Source organism: Lissotriton vulgaris, chromosome 3_1, assembly GCF_964263255.1.
Source record: "Lissotriton vulgaris chromosome 3_1, aLisVul1.2, whole genome shotgun sequence".
Classification (NCBI taxonomy): Eukaryota; Metazoa; Chordata; class Amphibia; order Caudata; family Salamandridae; genus Lissotriton; species Lissotriton vulgaris.
Genome location: NC_141689.1, coordinates 28736146 through 28751582, shown reverse-complemented (window position 1 = coordinate 28751582; position 15437 = coordinate 28736146).

Below are 15437 nucleotides of genomic sequence, written 5' to 3'. Positions count from 1 at the left end.
AATCCACTCCGTACACAAGAGGGTGTTGCAGCATCTCAGGGCTAAACGGAATGGGGACAGGACATATCCAGTGGTGCACCACTTTGAGTCACATCATGAGATCAATAAGCAAGGTTTATCGTACTTTGTAATTGACTACATTCGCTAAACGTTTGAGGTGGAAACCAAGAAAAATGGCTCAGAAAACTTGAGTTATGTTACATCTTGGAATTAAACACACGTACCCCAATAGGTTTAAATATGGAAGACGATTTGATTACACATCTCCAAGTGCTCAAAGGTGACTTATTGATATGGATATAAAGAAACAGAATGCATCCCCCTTGAATCTGTTTTAACTGTATTTTTGTTTATTTTTTTCTCACTGAGTTTTGTATGATAGACTAAATACTGATATTTAATGCTAATAAGGAACAATGCCCACATATGAGTAAATGAAAAAGTTTATAATGTGAATGCCCACTGCAAAAAATTAACATCAACTGTTTACGGTAGAGAGCATTGGCTTAGGGTATGTTAACAAAAACTACCAGTTTTCCTTCCAATGCAATCTTACGTGATACTTAAAATGGTTGAATGATATTTCAAAAGTTGTTGGTGATCAAGCCTGCAGGACAGGAAAAATGATTCTACCAGCTGACTAAATAAATTAAATTTAGCCAGAATACGGCGTCGTCATTCCTTGGTTTCCGAGGCATTTGTAAATATATATATATATATATATATATATATATATATATATATATATATATATATATATCCAAACAGAGGCTTCCCCGACACACTTGCGCACACCAGCCGGCAATGCTGTGAGAAAACGGGAAACGGACACCAATCGTTTGTGGTTCAAAGCAGGTCTTGATTTATTGGAGCCTTTTGTCGACACGTTTCGAATAACTCAGTATTCTTGTTCACTTAGCGGAAACGCAGTCCGCTTACTATTTTTATGCTCTGTTTTTTTGTGTGTGATGCTTACACCCCAGTTATGTGACAAATAAACATGAAAGAAACACTTCTGGCTTCAATGTGATTAACTCTTAGTATGTTTTCACACAATTTGTGTTTTTACACCATTTTTAAATATGTTATACACACATTTGTAAAAAAAAATACATATATATTTTATACTCATTGTTAAACACCACAATTTTAGACATGAATTCACTTGCTTGAATGCAGATAGAAGTACTGAATATTCTATAGGTTATATTTATCTCCTAGAATGTGGTATCTTGGATGATAAAAACCTAAAACATATAAATATATAAATATATAAATAGTCTGTACCAATATCTTATTTTTATAAAAAGTCATCAATATAAAAATATAAATTAAATATAGTACTTTTAAATGATTTACTGCATTACGGAATACATTTCTGTGGTGTCAAAGCCCTCTAATTGTTAATAAGGGGAATAGATATCTAAATGTATGTGCAAACTGGCAATGTGCAAACATGCAATGTGCAAGTAGCTATGCTGGACATGGTGTTTCGAAGATAATAGCTGCCTTTTGTGTCTAAGAAAAAGTGCAATGTGATTGTGCTAAAATCCTATAATGTTATTTACAAGGTAAAGGGAAAAATAGGGGGACTATAAGAGATATATACATTAAAGAGTCAATGTATATATATTAAAATTGTTTTCAAAAACAGATTCATAGGGATAGGGGGAAACATGAGATTTCATTCTAGTGAATTGATAAATAAGGTAGATGTGGTTGTTCCAGGACAGTTAACTGTTTTAAAGAACATTTTGTAGATCCTCCATATTATTAAGTCCTTTAGGATGTTTACTGTCCAGTTCCAAAATGAACTTGAACTCTAATTGACTCAAAGCTTTCTCGCAGTTGCCTCCCCTTGGATATTCAGGAATGGCTGCAATCACAAAGTATTTCAAATGTTTGAGGTAATTGCCATGCACAGCTTTAAAGTGTCTGGCTACTGGGTATGCCGTGTCAGTATTGACTATGGCCCGAAGGTGTTGGAGAATTCTGACATGCACCTGTAATTTAGTACTGCCTACATATCTGAGGCCACAGGTGCATGTCAGAACGTATATGGCATACTCAGTTTTGTAATTGAAACATCCTTGGATTTTGGATTAATGTGGGCTGAAAGGAGTTTTATATTTGGTATTTGTAATACCAATTTTGCAAGCCCTACAAAATGTGCATTTTTAGAAACCCTCACAAGGTTTTAGCCATGTGGTTTTGCTGGTTTTTGTCGTTTCTGGGTTAATACGCACTACCTGGGATCTCATTGAAATGCCTATGCGGTATGTAATAGTCAGAGTACTAGGCACTTCAGGGGCCTTGACTGCATTTGTCAAAACAATCGGCCAATTCTGGTTGATGATCGCTCGAATTTGACGATGCTGTTTGTTAAATGTGAGTATGAGTTTAGGTGTGTTACTTTCTTCCTCTTCCCCATCTTTTTCATTCACAGGTTCACTGATGGTAGGTGGAGGATCTAATAATGATTCTCTAGATCTGGTGTTAACTTTGCTTAGTGCTTTGTTGAGAGTGGATATGGTATAGCCCCTCCTGTGGAATCTTTTACAGTGCCTCCCTCATGCAGATTTCTTGTTGCTTCTTAAGAGCTCACCGTAAGGTATGCTTTCAATTAAGTGTTTAGGGTACGCACAAGTCACGTGAAGCGTGGAGTTTCCCGCTGTGGCTTTCCTATGGAGAGTGGTCTTTATTGTTTCATTTTCCACATAAATTCTCAAATCCAAGAATTCAACCTCCTTTTCGCTAATGTGTGAGGTGAATTTTAGGTTTACCTGATTGTTGTTAAGATCAGTAATAAAATACTTAGCACTGTCTTCATTGCCTTGCCATACAATAAAAACATCATCAATAAATCTTAGCCACAGCCTGACATGCATGTTGTACTGTTCTTGATGTTCCATCTTTAGGGTCTGCTCCTCCCACCAGCCAACCATCAAACAGGCATAGCTGGGTGAGAAGCAGGATCCCATCGCTACACCCCTCTGTTGTTTGTACATCTGTGTTCCAAACATAAAATAATTGTTGTTAAGACACCAGTCAATGCTTTTGACTATGATTTTGTTATGTTCATAACACTCCGCTGTGTTATTGTTTAAGAAGTGTTTTGTTGCCTTAAGCCCCACATCATGGTCAATGCACCTATATAGTGATTCTATGTCCAAAGTTATCAATCTCATGTTTGCGTCCCATTGGATATCTTTGATTTTACTCAAGAAATCACTTGTGTACTTAACATAGGTCGGCAGATCTTTAACCAGTCTTGCAAATAATAATCAACATATTGCTATAGGTGTTCTACAGCACTGTTTATCGCCGCTATTATTGGACGACCCAGAATAGGGCTGGTGTCTTTATGTGTCTTAGGAACAAAGTATATGGAGGGTATGGTTGGTAATTCACTCCATAAGAAATCAAATTAATCTTTCGAGATCATGCCATCCCATTTGCATTGTTGGAGATGCTTCCTTAGTGTCTCAATAGCTGCCTCGTACTCTTTATTGTTAGTTTCTTTGTAGCATGCTTTATCAGATAATTGTCTGTGGGCTTCCTTTAGATAGTCATCTTTGGGCCAAAGGACTATGTTTCCTCCCTTGTCCGAGGGTTTAATGATTACCTCGGTATTTTTGCTCAATTTATTAATGAGTTTGGCATATTGCATTTCATTATGACATGATCTTTTTTGTTTGTGGTTCAGCCTATGGTAGAGTTGTTTGATGTCATCTACTACCCTCTCATGGTATATGTCGATAGCATCTTTGGGCATTTGTATGACAAATGTGGATTTCTTTTTAAATGGACTGCTGCCCGCCCCATCTGACTTATTGTCGCTTGTTGTAGTAGTTGTTGAGTGGTCAAATCCGCCTCATTGTCTTCATCATTGGAGGCTTTAGACTGTACTGCAAGTAATACTGGAATATCCGTGACCAGCAATCTACTAGCTGTAGATGGATTTGTAGTAGTAGGTATTGGTTTATTTGCTAAGCCTTTTTTCACAGTGAAGAATTTTATTAGTTTCAGTTTGCGGACATAGTTGAAAATGTCTATCCTCGTTTGGCCATAGTTGAAGTCACTTGGCGGGCAGTATGTTTTGAAAATCGCATCTTACTCCTTATATCCAGAAAGACGATGCAAACCCAAGATTCACTGCTTTTTAATCCTTTATTCTGTGCCTTGCAACGAGGTCATTATGCGTTTCAGCCCTCTAGGGGCCTTGATCACATGATATGTTCAAATTACGGTTGCCGCAACTTAAAGTGACAGTGCTGAACCACAAGACTATCCGTCATGATAGAGATGGAAAAAAGCGCAATGTACATCAACACTCTCAGAAATATTTTCCACATTGTGAATTTCATGATACAAATGTGCAAATGACACAAATGAATATTTGAATATCCTAAGAGTCCCCAATTGATCCAGTAAATAAAAGAGATTTACAACCCTAAAAAATATATATAGTCGTAAACGATAAAATGCATTGCCAAAAAAGTAATACAAATGTAAACTTTTTTTCATCATAACAAAATATAGCAGAATTATCCTCTCTATACTGGTTTCATGGAGCACATTTGATATTAACTAATATCAAACAGCGAGAGTGGAAACAATCAAGCCTGAGTGGGCTGCAACTCAAACAATCCAAGTCCAAGTCTTCAAATAAATTAAATTAAAGGGTCTGTGCATATAAAGTGTCACAATTAAATCCCTTCAATACCAATGTGCAAAATGTGCAAATATCTATAAAAATGATGTTAAAACCACAAATATAATGAGGCAGCAACAAGCATAAACAGTTGTAAAAATGGGAGATTGACATGTTAAAGGTGTTTATAAGAAGCCTCACTAGAATTCAACCTATTTGGTATTTTACTATCCATTTCAAATATATATTTAGTTTCCAGTTTTCTCAATAATGCATCTCAGTTTCCATCTCTCCTCGGGGGGTATTGAATCCACCACAAAATAAAGCAACTCTTGTGATCTCTTGGCATGTGATTCTTTGAAATGCCGAGCAACAGGGTAAGACGTATCGCAGTTGTCGATTGCTCTTATGTGCTGGAGTATCCTCTTGTGGACCTGAAGCCTAGTGCTACCCACAGAGCGTAGACCACAGGGACACTCCAGCACATAAATCGCAAATTCCGTCTAGCAGGTGAGTTTTTTGTCAATTTTAGTAGGCCTGCTTCTAAACAGTGTGGTGTACTCAGTCTTGGAGACTCCGTGTTTGCATGCTTTACACACTGCACATTTAATGAAACCTTTGCTGGCCTAAAGCCATGACGTATTGTTCATCTCGTCAGGGCTGCTTTTGACCAATGAAATACTCATTAAACAGACTTTTCTGAATGTTATGCTTGGTGATCGGGTTGAATTGGCACCCAATACAGGGTCATTCCTGGCTAAGGCCCAATTTTTATTAACAATCCTTCTTACAGTTTGATGTTGGATACTATAAGTCAGAATTAATCTAGAGGGTTGTGTTGTCTCTGTTAGATTTGTATGTTCCATTGGAGTTTTACTGGCAAGTGACTGTGATCTGCTCTGTTCATTTGCTTTGGTCATAGCTTTGTCCACCACTTTTGAAGGGTAACTCCGTCTAAGGAATCTATCTCCGCATTCATTCTGTGCTTTAAGACACTCAAAATCAGTACTGCAAATCCTTCTTATCCGCAGCATTTCCCCAAAGGGAATGCGGGTGCTGGTATAAACACCGCCCGCCGCAATGTTAACCATGCATGATGCGCCCTCCACTGTGGCGGGTACATCCTAATACCCCCCCACAGGAACCCCGCCCTTATGGCGGGCGGTCCCTTCCCCCGATGGGATGGTGGGCAGACAAAGTCCGCCCATCATCCTAATGACCCCTTATGTATTTTCCTCTCTGTATTTATTTTAAAATGTGGATAAAAACGGAAATTGGGTTATTTTTGTAACAATTCTAAATGCTGTCAATCATGACTACCAGTTCAATAGGTATGTTGTTCTAAAAGTAAGAGGGTTAAAACAATAAAATAATTTTAGTAAAGAGCCTTAAACAGCAATATACATGCTCATATAAGAAAACACGCACATTTTAATATCAAGGTTGTGCATATTTTATCATCTGAGTGTTTTTATATGACTGAAAACGCTCAGTCCTTCAGGCATAAGTGCATGTTTCTCAGACAAATAAATGTGGAAATATACTAATTTCAGATTAATTTTTTCACAAAACCAAAAATATATATGGATAAATACAGACGGAAATGCCCAAAAAATAAATACAAAAAAACTGGGAGCCATAATTATAAGTTATAAAAGACTACTGTTACAGTTAGTTTTTCACTACAAAAAGTATACACATCTTTTTAAAATGTACTAGGTTTTAGGTACATTGTAGTTAGAAGTTAGCTTTTAAAAAACCTCTGAAATTCACTGAAAAAACCATAGGTTTTACAGAAGTTATAGTTAGAAATTTACATTTAAAAACTTTAGAAATTCACTGAAAAACCATAGGTTTCAGGGGCATTATAGTTAGCTGGACATTTCACTCAAACAAAACCATATTAATTCCACTGTTATAGTTAGTTAAGCTCACTATAACTCACCCCCCCACAGTGATGTCACATATTACATCATTCATGGCATGGCCAGTTACATCACTGATATCATCACTGATGACATCTCAAGTGACATCACTGATGACATCATCCACGTGAAAATCAGATGCACCTCCTCAAAGTCTAATATAACCTTTGAAACACCCACTGTAAAATACAGACTACGATTTTTGAAACCATCAAGACACCAATACAGTTACTACGTATGCACTCGCCGATTCCTAGGTCTACACACACATCCACTCATACACCCATACAATCACTTATACATGCAGTCACTCATCAATACAATACTATCATATGCACTCATACACCTATTCAGACACTCACAAACCACCACTCATCCATGGAGTTACTCACACACCTAGTCAAGCATGTAAAGAATTAATCACACTACCATTTACCTATACAGTTATACACACACCACCTCACTAATTCATACAGATAGTAATGCATACTTCCTCTCTTATAAAATCACTTATACAAGTACACACTCATCCATACAGCCACTCTTAAAATCACTCACTCTCACATATACCTATTAATATACACCATCACTCACATATACTGCCTTTTACATATGTAGTTACTCATATGTACCACTGAGACCTTCATTCACTCACCAACACACCCATACACACACCTCCAACCCACCCACACACACACTCAGGCACCGCTACAAATACTCAGGCATACAATCAATAACCCATATAAACTGTCATGTAGCTACTGACCCATGTACGAGCTTTCACAACAGACACACTGATACAAACATCCACACAGTTTAGTCACTAATGCTTGCATTCAGTAAGACAGGTTTAATCAGTGACTTATACAATCAGCCACACACTTCGTAAATACCTCATCCATACACGTATTCACTCATTGATTCTTCAATATACCTTGGCATATATATAAAACATATTTAAACTTTACAGAAACACACAGTCGCTCGATGACTATGCCATGAATGATGTAATATGTGACGTCATGAGCAGTGCATTGCGGGGGCGCGAGTTATATATATTTTTATTTTAAATTTTTTTATTTGCAGCACTGGAAACACAAACGTATAAATGAAAACAAGCAGATCGAGAGAGTGAACAAATAAAACAGAATTGACATAAAATCATTAATAAATTCTACTCAAATCCAATCAAGTTAAACGCAGATATCGTTGCAGGCACATAGCATAAATCATAATTTATATACTAAACAAACATCAGAAAGTGAATACCTTTCAGCTAATAAAAGACCCCCAGATCTTATCAAATTTGACTAAGGACTTCTTGCCCCTCAGCCTGGCCATCGCGAGTTCTATGCAGTGAATCTCATTAAGCAGTAACCACCATTCCATAATGTGTGGGGGATTAGGAGAAATCCAAGCACGGGCAATTATAAGTTTAGCGCATGATAACATGATTGAACTGCTTTGTTAATGTTACGTAAAGATTAATAGCCGCAGGAGTAATATTACTCCCCAGCATCCTACTCCATTTCTCCACTAATATACTACAATCAATGTCTCTATATGTATTAAAACATTTATAGCAGCAACTTATAAATGACTTTTTTTCTGCATGTAAAGGCTGTCCCATATATAATCGGAGAGATTCTGAAGTTTCATTTTTTGAATCAAAAAATCATATATTTGCATATATTTGAATCTCATGGAGTCTAAAATATTATAAAGTGTTTTAAGAGTTTCAGATCTCAGGGACCCTTGTGCGCCATACAAATCCCCGAGTGTTTTTATTCCATGCGCCAACCAGATATTAGTTGATCCATCAAAATATTCCCGGCAGGCCCGGATTACCCCATAAAATCAATTCAGGATGGAAAAAGGTCACATTACAAAAAGCCTGTATGTTACGCCAGATTTTAATCAGATCCCTGGCGGTCTTAAATCGGACCCTTTTGAAATAGTTAGGGTAATTGATTCTCCACAAAAACAAATTAATATCCATATTAAACATGAACATATAGAAATAAGGTCGATTGGCTACACCGTCTGATTTAATGAAATGTCGCAGACGTACTACAAACGTCGCCCAAAAATATAGCTTGAAGTCCGGGAAGTTCAACCCTCCTGTATCTAGAGCCCCTTTTAAGAGAGTCATAGATATGCGGGCTTTACGATACACCCAGATAAAACTACTGAAAATTCCGTACAAATTTCTGAAAAAAGAATTACCCAATGCCAAAGCAATAGAACGGAATAAGTAAAGAAATTTCGGCAATATAATCATTCGGATCAAATTAATTTTGCCTATAATATTTAAAGGAAGTTTATGCCATTTTTTTAAAAGAGTTATAGTAGTTCTAACTAAACCATCATAATTTATTTTAAATATATCCTTAGTTTTAGCAGATATCTTAACCCCTAAGTATGTTGCCATCTGACATAATCCATTAGTTGCTCTCCCTGGTTTTTGGTTAGCAATTATTTGGGTTTTATTTATGTTCAATTTGTATGCAGAGACGTTCCCAAATTTGCTAGCTTCTGCCATAATGCCCAGGATTGCTTTTGCGATATCTGTAGAATAAATGGCGATATCATCAGCATAAGCTGTTAGTTTTAGTAAATGCGTGCTGTGCTTAAAGGGGATAATACTGGGTTGTAATTGTAGTGCATGAAGAAATGGTTCTATTGATAAAGCAAACAAAAGAGGTGACAGGGGACAACCTTGACGAGTTCCCCGAGTAATAAAAAAAGGATCTGATAACAAGCCTGCATAATTAATTTTGGCCATAGGATTATCGTATAAAGATTGGATCCAGTTCAAAAATGTACCCCTAAAGCCAAAGCCAGCCATCACTAGCCACAGGTATTCCCACCCCATTCGGTCGAAAGCCTTCTCTGCATCAAGCATATTCATACCGAGTGGAGTGGATTCCTGTTCCGCTATATCAAAGGCTGTTACAGCCATTTTGATATGTGCTGTGGTGTCCCTACCCATAACATACCCATGTTGATGTGGGCTGACTATTTTGGTTATATAAGGTGCTAGACGAGTGGCCAACACCTTTGCAAATACTTTTGCATCTGCATTGACTAACGAAATAGGGCTATAAGAGCCGCAATCATCTGGTGGTTTCCCTTTTTTTTTTAAAAAAGACCAATTTCACCCTATTCCAAGAACTCAGGGCTTTCCCACTCTCCCCAATATAGTTAATGACTTGACATAGGAGAGGCATAAGCTCCTCGGCACATATCTTGTATATCTCTAAAGGAATCGTATCTTCGCCGGGTGCTTTCCCAGATGGCAGAGAAGAGATCGCGTCTCCAATCTCAAGTTCACTGATATGAATGGAGAGTTGTTCCAACTCGAGGGAATTGGGTTTTTCAAGAAAGTGATTCAGATAGTTCTGAATGGATGTCACTGTTGGATAAGGTTCTGGAGTGTATAGTTTTTTATAGAATGATACGAACTGTTCTAATATTTGCGCTGGTTGGTCAAGTATAGTATCATTAGGACCCCTCAAGTTTTTAATCAGAGCGTCAGCTCTTGCATCAGCTATTTTATAAGCTAATAACTTCCCAACTTTATCTCCACTTTCATATTGTGTCACCTAAAATGTATGCAATTTTATGCTGCTTTTTTCCCAGAAAGTAGTTTTCATGGCCGACTTCAGCTGGCCTAAACGTAGTTCCAATTCCGTCGTGTTAGCAGCTTGGAGGCGGAGAGCCTCCGCCAGTAGCAACTCGACTGATAGTATATCATTAACTAGGACTTTACCTCTTTTAAGACGCTCAGAGTTTTGGTGGAAAAGATATTGCTAGGTGAACCCCCGGATACTTGCCTTACAAGAATCCCATACCATGAGACAAGTCGAAGAATTAAGGTTGAGCTTAATAAAATCCACAATATGTGACTTAAGTTGTGAGATAAATAAGGTATGGGCCTAGGAAAGGAGAAGGTTCGAAGTGCTGTGTAATTCTGTTCGGTCTCAAAAGATAATATTATTGGGGTGTGATCGGAGTTGATTCAAATGGTCCACAGTTGTTCGTACTCCGGGAAAGAATTCTTTCATTTGGTCTCTATCAGTTCATCGTGCATCTCTAATGCCTCCGTCTCCGGCCCCGGTAAGTTTCAAACAATCCCGCAGTCGTGTTAACTCCCTAGGAAGCCATTACACAGCGGCTCAGCTCGGCAGGGTTTAGGGAGCTCACAAAGGCTGTGACTACACGGCGGCATCCTCAGTCCGCCATCTTTACACACCCAGGGGGCGCGAGTTATAGTTAGCTGAATTAAATATAACAGTGGAATTGCTATTGTTTTGTACGAGTGAAATGTTTCCACGGTCCTGCGGGAGCCAGTGTTCTATTGATATCCGAACCCCATCTGTGTTTGTACCCCCTAGGAGTTGCCTTCACTTTGCGCAGGCCTTTTTGTGGTAGCACATGCGTGTCAATGTTGCATATGCGCACAATACGTTCCACCATCTGGCCGTGTACCCCTAACGTATTTCATTTTATTTGCGTATGCTCAATTACAACATGCCCAATCACAGCTCTCACACCCAGTGACATCATGCTCAACCAATCATCGTTCTGCAAAGCATTTATAACCTTACAACCTTCTCAAATTTTTTGTATTCCGCAGTCAAAGCCCTGCCGATAGTGTTTGTATCCACTTCTTTGTAGGTGAGCACTTTTTATAAGGGTAATTAAGTTAATTAATCTGAACGATCTTTAAGTACCGCGTAAATGCAAATTTTTGTTCTATTTGGCAATGCTGTTTTTAAGCACGGTTTCCTGCTTTTTTATATCGTTAAAGTTGACTTCGTAACCTTTGTATCTGTGCAAATCACTTAATCCTGCTGCATTTCTTTAATTTGCCATGTCCCACGTGGCCGCTCCCACAGCAGTGTGCTACCTGCTGTTCAAGGTAATGCAAAGTTGTTTTTCTCTTGTAAGTAGTGTGTCACGTGCCCCATGCATTGCAAAAGTAATATTTTTGGCAATGGTGTATTTTAGCACGGTTTCCAGCTCTTGTATGTCGAATAAATTGCCTTGGTAGGGCAATGGGCAATCAGTTAATCCTGCCGCCTTTTATTATTTAAGTAGTGCGCCACGTGTTGCTTACTCCCCATGTACTGCACATGTAATCGATTATCCAATGTTGTATTTTAGTATGCTCTCCATGTTTTTTAATAACGTTAAACTTGATTTGCTATCCTTTGTTCTGTGCAAATCACTTAATCCTGCTGTGCTTCTTTAATTTGACAAGCGCCACGTGGCCGCTCCCACTGCAGTGTGCTACGTACTGGTCAAGTTAATGCGATGTAGTTTTTCTCATGTAAGTAGTACGTCACGTGCCCCATGCATTGCAAAAAGTAATGTTTTCGGCAATGGTGTATTTTTGCACGGTTTCCAGCTCTTGTATGTCAAATACTTGCATTGGTAGCCGCTGTTTCTGGGCAAACCACTTAATCTTGCCGCCTTTCAATTTTTAATTAGTGCGCCACGTGTTGCTTCCTCCCCATGCACTGCACATGTAATCGATTATCCAATGTTGTATTTTAGTATGCTCTCCATGTATTTTAATAAGGTTAAACTTGATTTGCTATCCTTTGTTCTGTGCAAATCACTTAATCCTGCCCGTTTCCTTAATTTGCCAAACGCCACGTGGCCGCTCCCGCAGCAGTGTGCTACGTGCTGTTCAAGTTAATGTGATGTAGTTTTTGTCATGTAAGTAGTGTGTCACATGCCCCATGCATTGCAAATGTAATGTTTTCGTCAATGCTGTATTTTAGTACAGTTTCCAGCTTGTGTATGTGGAATAACGTGCCTTCTCTGCCGCTGTTTCTGGGCAAATCAGTTAATCCTGCCGCCTTTCATTATTTAAGTATTGCGCCACGTGCTGCTTCCTCCGCCTGGCACTGCACATGTAATCGATTGGCTAAGACTTAGCTTCTCCTGTATATGTCCCAAGGGAATTAATTTGATTGATTTACATGTAATCGATTGGCCAATGTTGTATTTTAGCACGCTCTCCATGTTTTTTAATAACGTTAAACTTGATTTGCTATCCTTTGTTCTGTGCAAATCACTTAATCCTGCTGCTTTTCTTTAATTTGCCAAGCGCCACGTTCCACGTTCAATACAGGCCCCCGCCCAACAAAGTTGCACTCTAATCATGTTCTTTTATTCTCATTAAGGGAGACACGCTTTGGCCCCTTCATGAAACTGCCATTGTGCCCCACTCAACTTATAGCTCAACCATAGCGAGGAAGTAGTGGCAAGTGGCTATCGAATATCTATTTAAAAGCTTTCTAATCCCTATGGGATAAGACACTTCAAGGATATTACCAGGTACGTTAAGCTAGGTTTAAAACCAATAACAATGCAGTACGGTGAATATTACTATCCCCTTATATAGTGGTTTTATATACTCTCTCCAGTAGATGGAAGCTGTTTAACAAGAACAATTTTAACTTACAAATGAATGCAACTCATCACATTCCAATATTCAGGAATTCCATTCGATGATACAGGTAACATTATGAGTATTTGGTTTTACTCTTGCATTTTAGTAAAAATATGGTATATCCTCTGTAAACTAGAGTATTTTGTCATACCAAAAAGACCCATAGTGCTCACCCCTACCACATATGCGACCTCCAGGTCCACAAAACTATATATAAAGACCTGAGTAAGATTTTAATGTAAATATTGACTAATCATACGTAGGAAAGGAAGGGTTTCTGCCCACAATTGGGAATTTTTTAACTTCCATAGTCGCTTAACCGTCTATCCATGTACTGAACAGGAACTGAGGCTCTTTATAAGATATGAGCAAACATAAATCATTATTAGCACTACAACTACCTCCAAATAAAGACCACCACTACACCCTAGGTGGGAAGATACCTTATAGGAAATGGGTTGATATACAACTATCCCCACCGTTCTTGCTAGAGTTCTTACTTCTGTGCCTCTAGATAGTGGTAATAGAGGTGGTGTTTCTGGCGGGCATATTTCCAGGAGATCAATCTGGTTCACCCCTTATAACTTTCCTACATGGGTGCGATCGTAGAAATGGTTGGAAGTTTAATAATATGAAACCTACGAATGTACTAAATAAAATATTTGATCATTTTGCAACATAGCAGGGATGAGCTAGCTTAGGAATACAGCAGTACGGGCCAGACGGGATCACGTTACGGCGTTCTTTCAAAGAGGACTCCACCATTACCAGCGTGTACAGATATATTATCCATCTTTGTCCCAGCTACACCCTTCAGTTTGTCAATTGGGATAGCTACAGACCTCGACCTTTAAAGCACCTCCTGCCGCGCTATGTAAACAGATAAATCATTCATCTTTGTCCCAGCTACACCCTTCAGTTTTCCAACTGGGATAATAACAGATCTCGACTCTTAAAGCACCTCCTTTCGTGCTATGTAAACTTATCAAGCCGTCCGTCTGTCCCGGAAGTCTAAAGTACAAGATTTATAAAAATCATCTTATTTTACTAGAACCTTATATCAAGGGAGCATCCCACATCAATTGATAGAACGTGACGTGCCATTGAGCCACCCATCTTTTGTCAGTTAAGACTACTTAACAGATTGCAATCTTGTTCAAGACCCTTCCGTCGGATACCCATAAACTGCATATATATATACTGTGCGCATATACTCTACAGAAACCTAAGTATCATACCAGCAATTGAAAATACAGAACTCCTGATGAAGGCAACTCGCCGAAACGTGTTGGATTGGATTCAGTTTTGTATTTGGCATTGACAATCAATTGTTGACTTATATATTAGTGCATGGATTATAAATATCAATGATTAGAAATATATTTATGTTCTGGATGAATTATTGTAAAAAGTTGTATAAATTGTGATTTTTAAAAAAAGTGATAAAAAGCCACTTAATAACTGTGGGAAAAAAATAATTAAAAAGAAGTTTTATAAATTCATAATTCATGGTATTTCAATCTATATTATAACAATGTGTGATAGAGTCCAGGAAATATACACATAACCCGGTGTATAAGTTAGCTTTCACAAAACTAGCTTAGGAATACATCATTGTAATGTACCTTTGAAACATTGTAATTATGAGTGTTCTCGGTCAATATAGATAATTAATTGTATGTACATCTATTGTAGGACATCTGTAAGGATCCAGATACAAGACAGACACCGAAAGTTTTAGTCTCGATAAAGGTGGAACACAAATACGCAAAACCACCGAAACGCGTCGACGCCAATCTTTGTACAATTCATGTCCCTTCCTCCCTAGTTGATATACGATTGTGAGGTTGTAACACTAGGGAGTGATGAAATACCAATATTGAATGTACGCTTTGTAATTTATAATTTGTATGTTTTACAACCAAGTTTTGTCTGTCCCCTATTTTTGTGCTGGTCACAAATTTTCACAGTATTAGTTAAATTTTAATTGTTTTTTTAGGATATCTACCATGTGAATATGTAAACTGTTTTTATTATTGTCTTTTCAATAAATTGATATGTATTTCATGTTTTGAATAGTTTTAATTTGTGATTTCAAATTTAATTGTGTTAAAGCTAAGACTTAGCTTCTCCTGTATATGTCCCAAGGGAATTAATTTGATTGATTTACATGTAATCGATTGGCCAATGTTGTATTTTGGCACGCTCTCCATGTTTTTTAATAATGTTAAACTTGATTTGCTATCCTTTTTTCTGTGCAATTCACTTAATTGTGCCGTGTTTCTTTAATTTGCTAAGCGCCACGTGGCCGTTCCCGCAGCTGCGTGCTACCTGCTGTTCAAGTTAATGCGATGTATTTTTTTTCATGTAAGTAGTGCGTCACGTGCCCCAT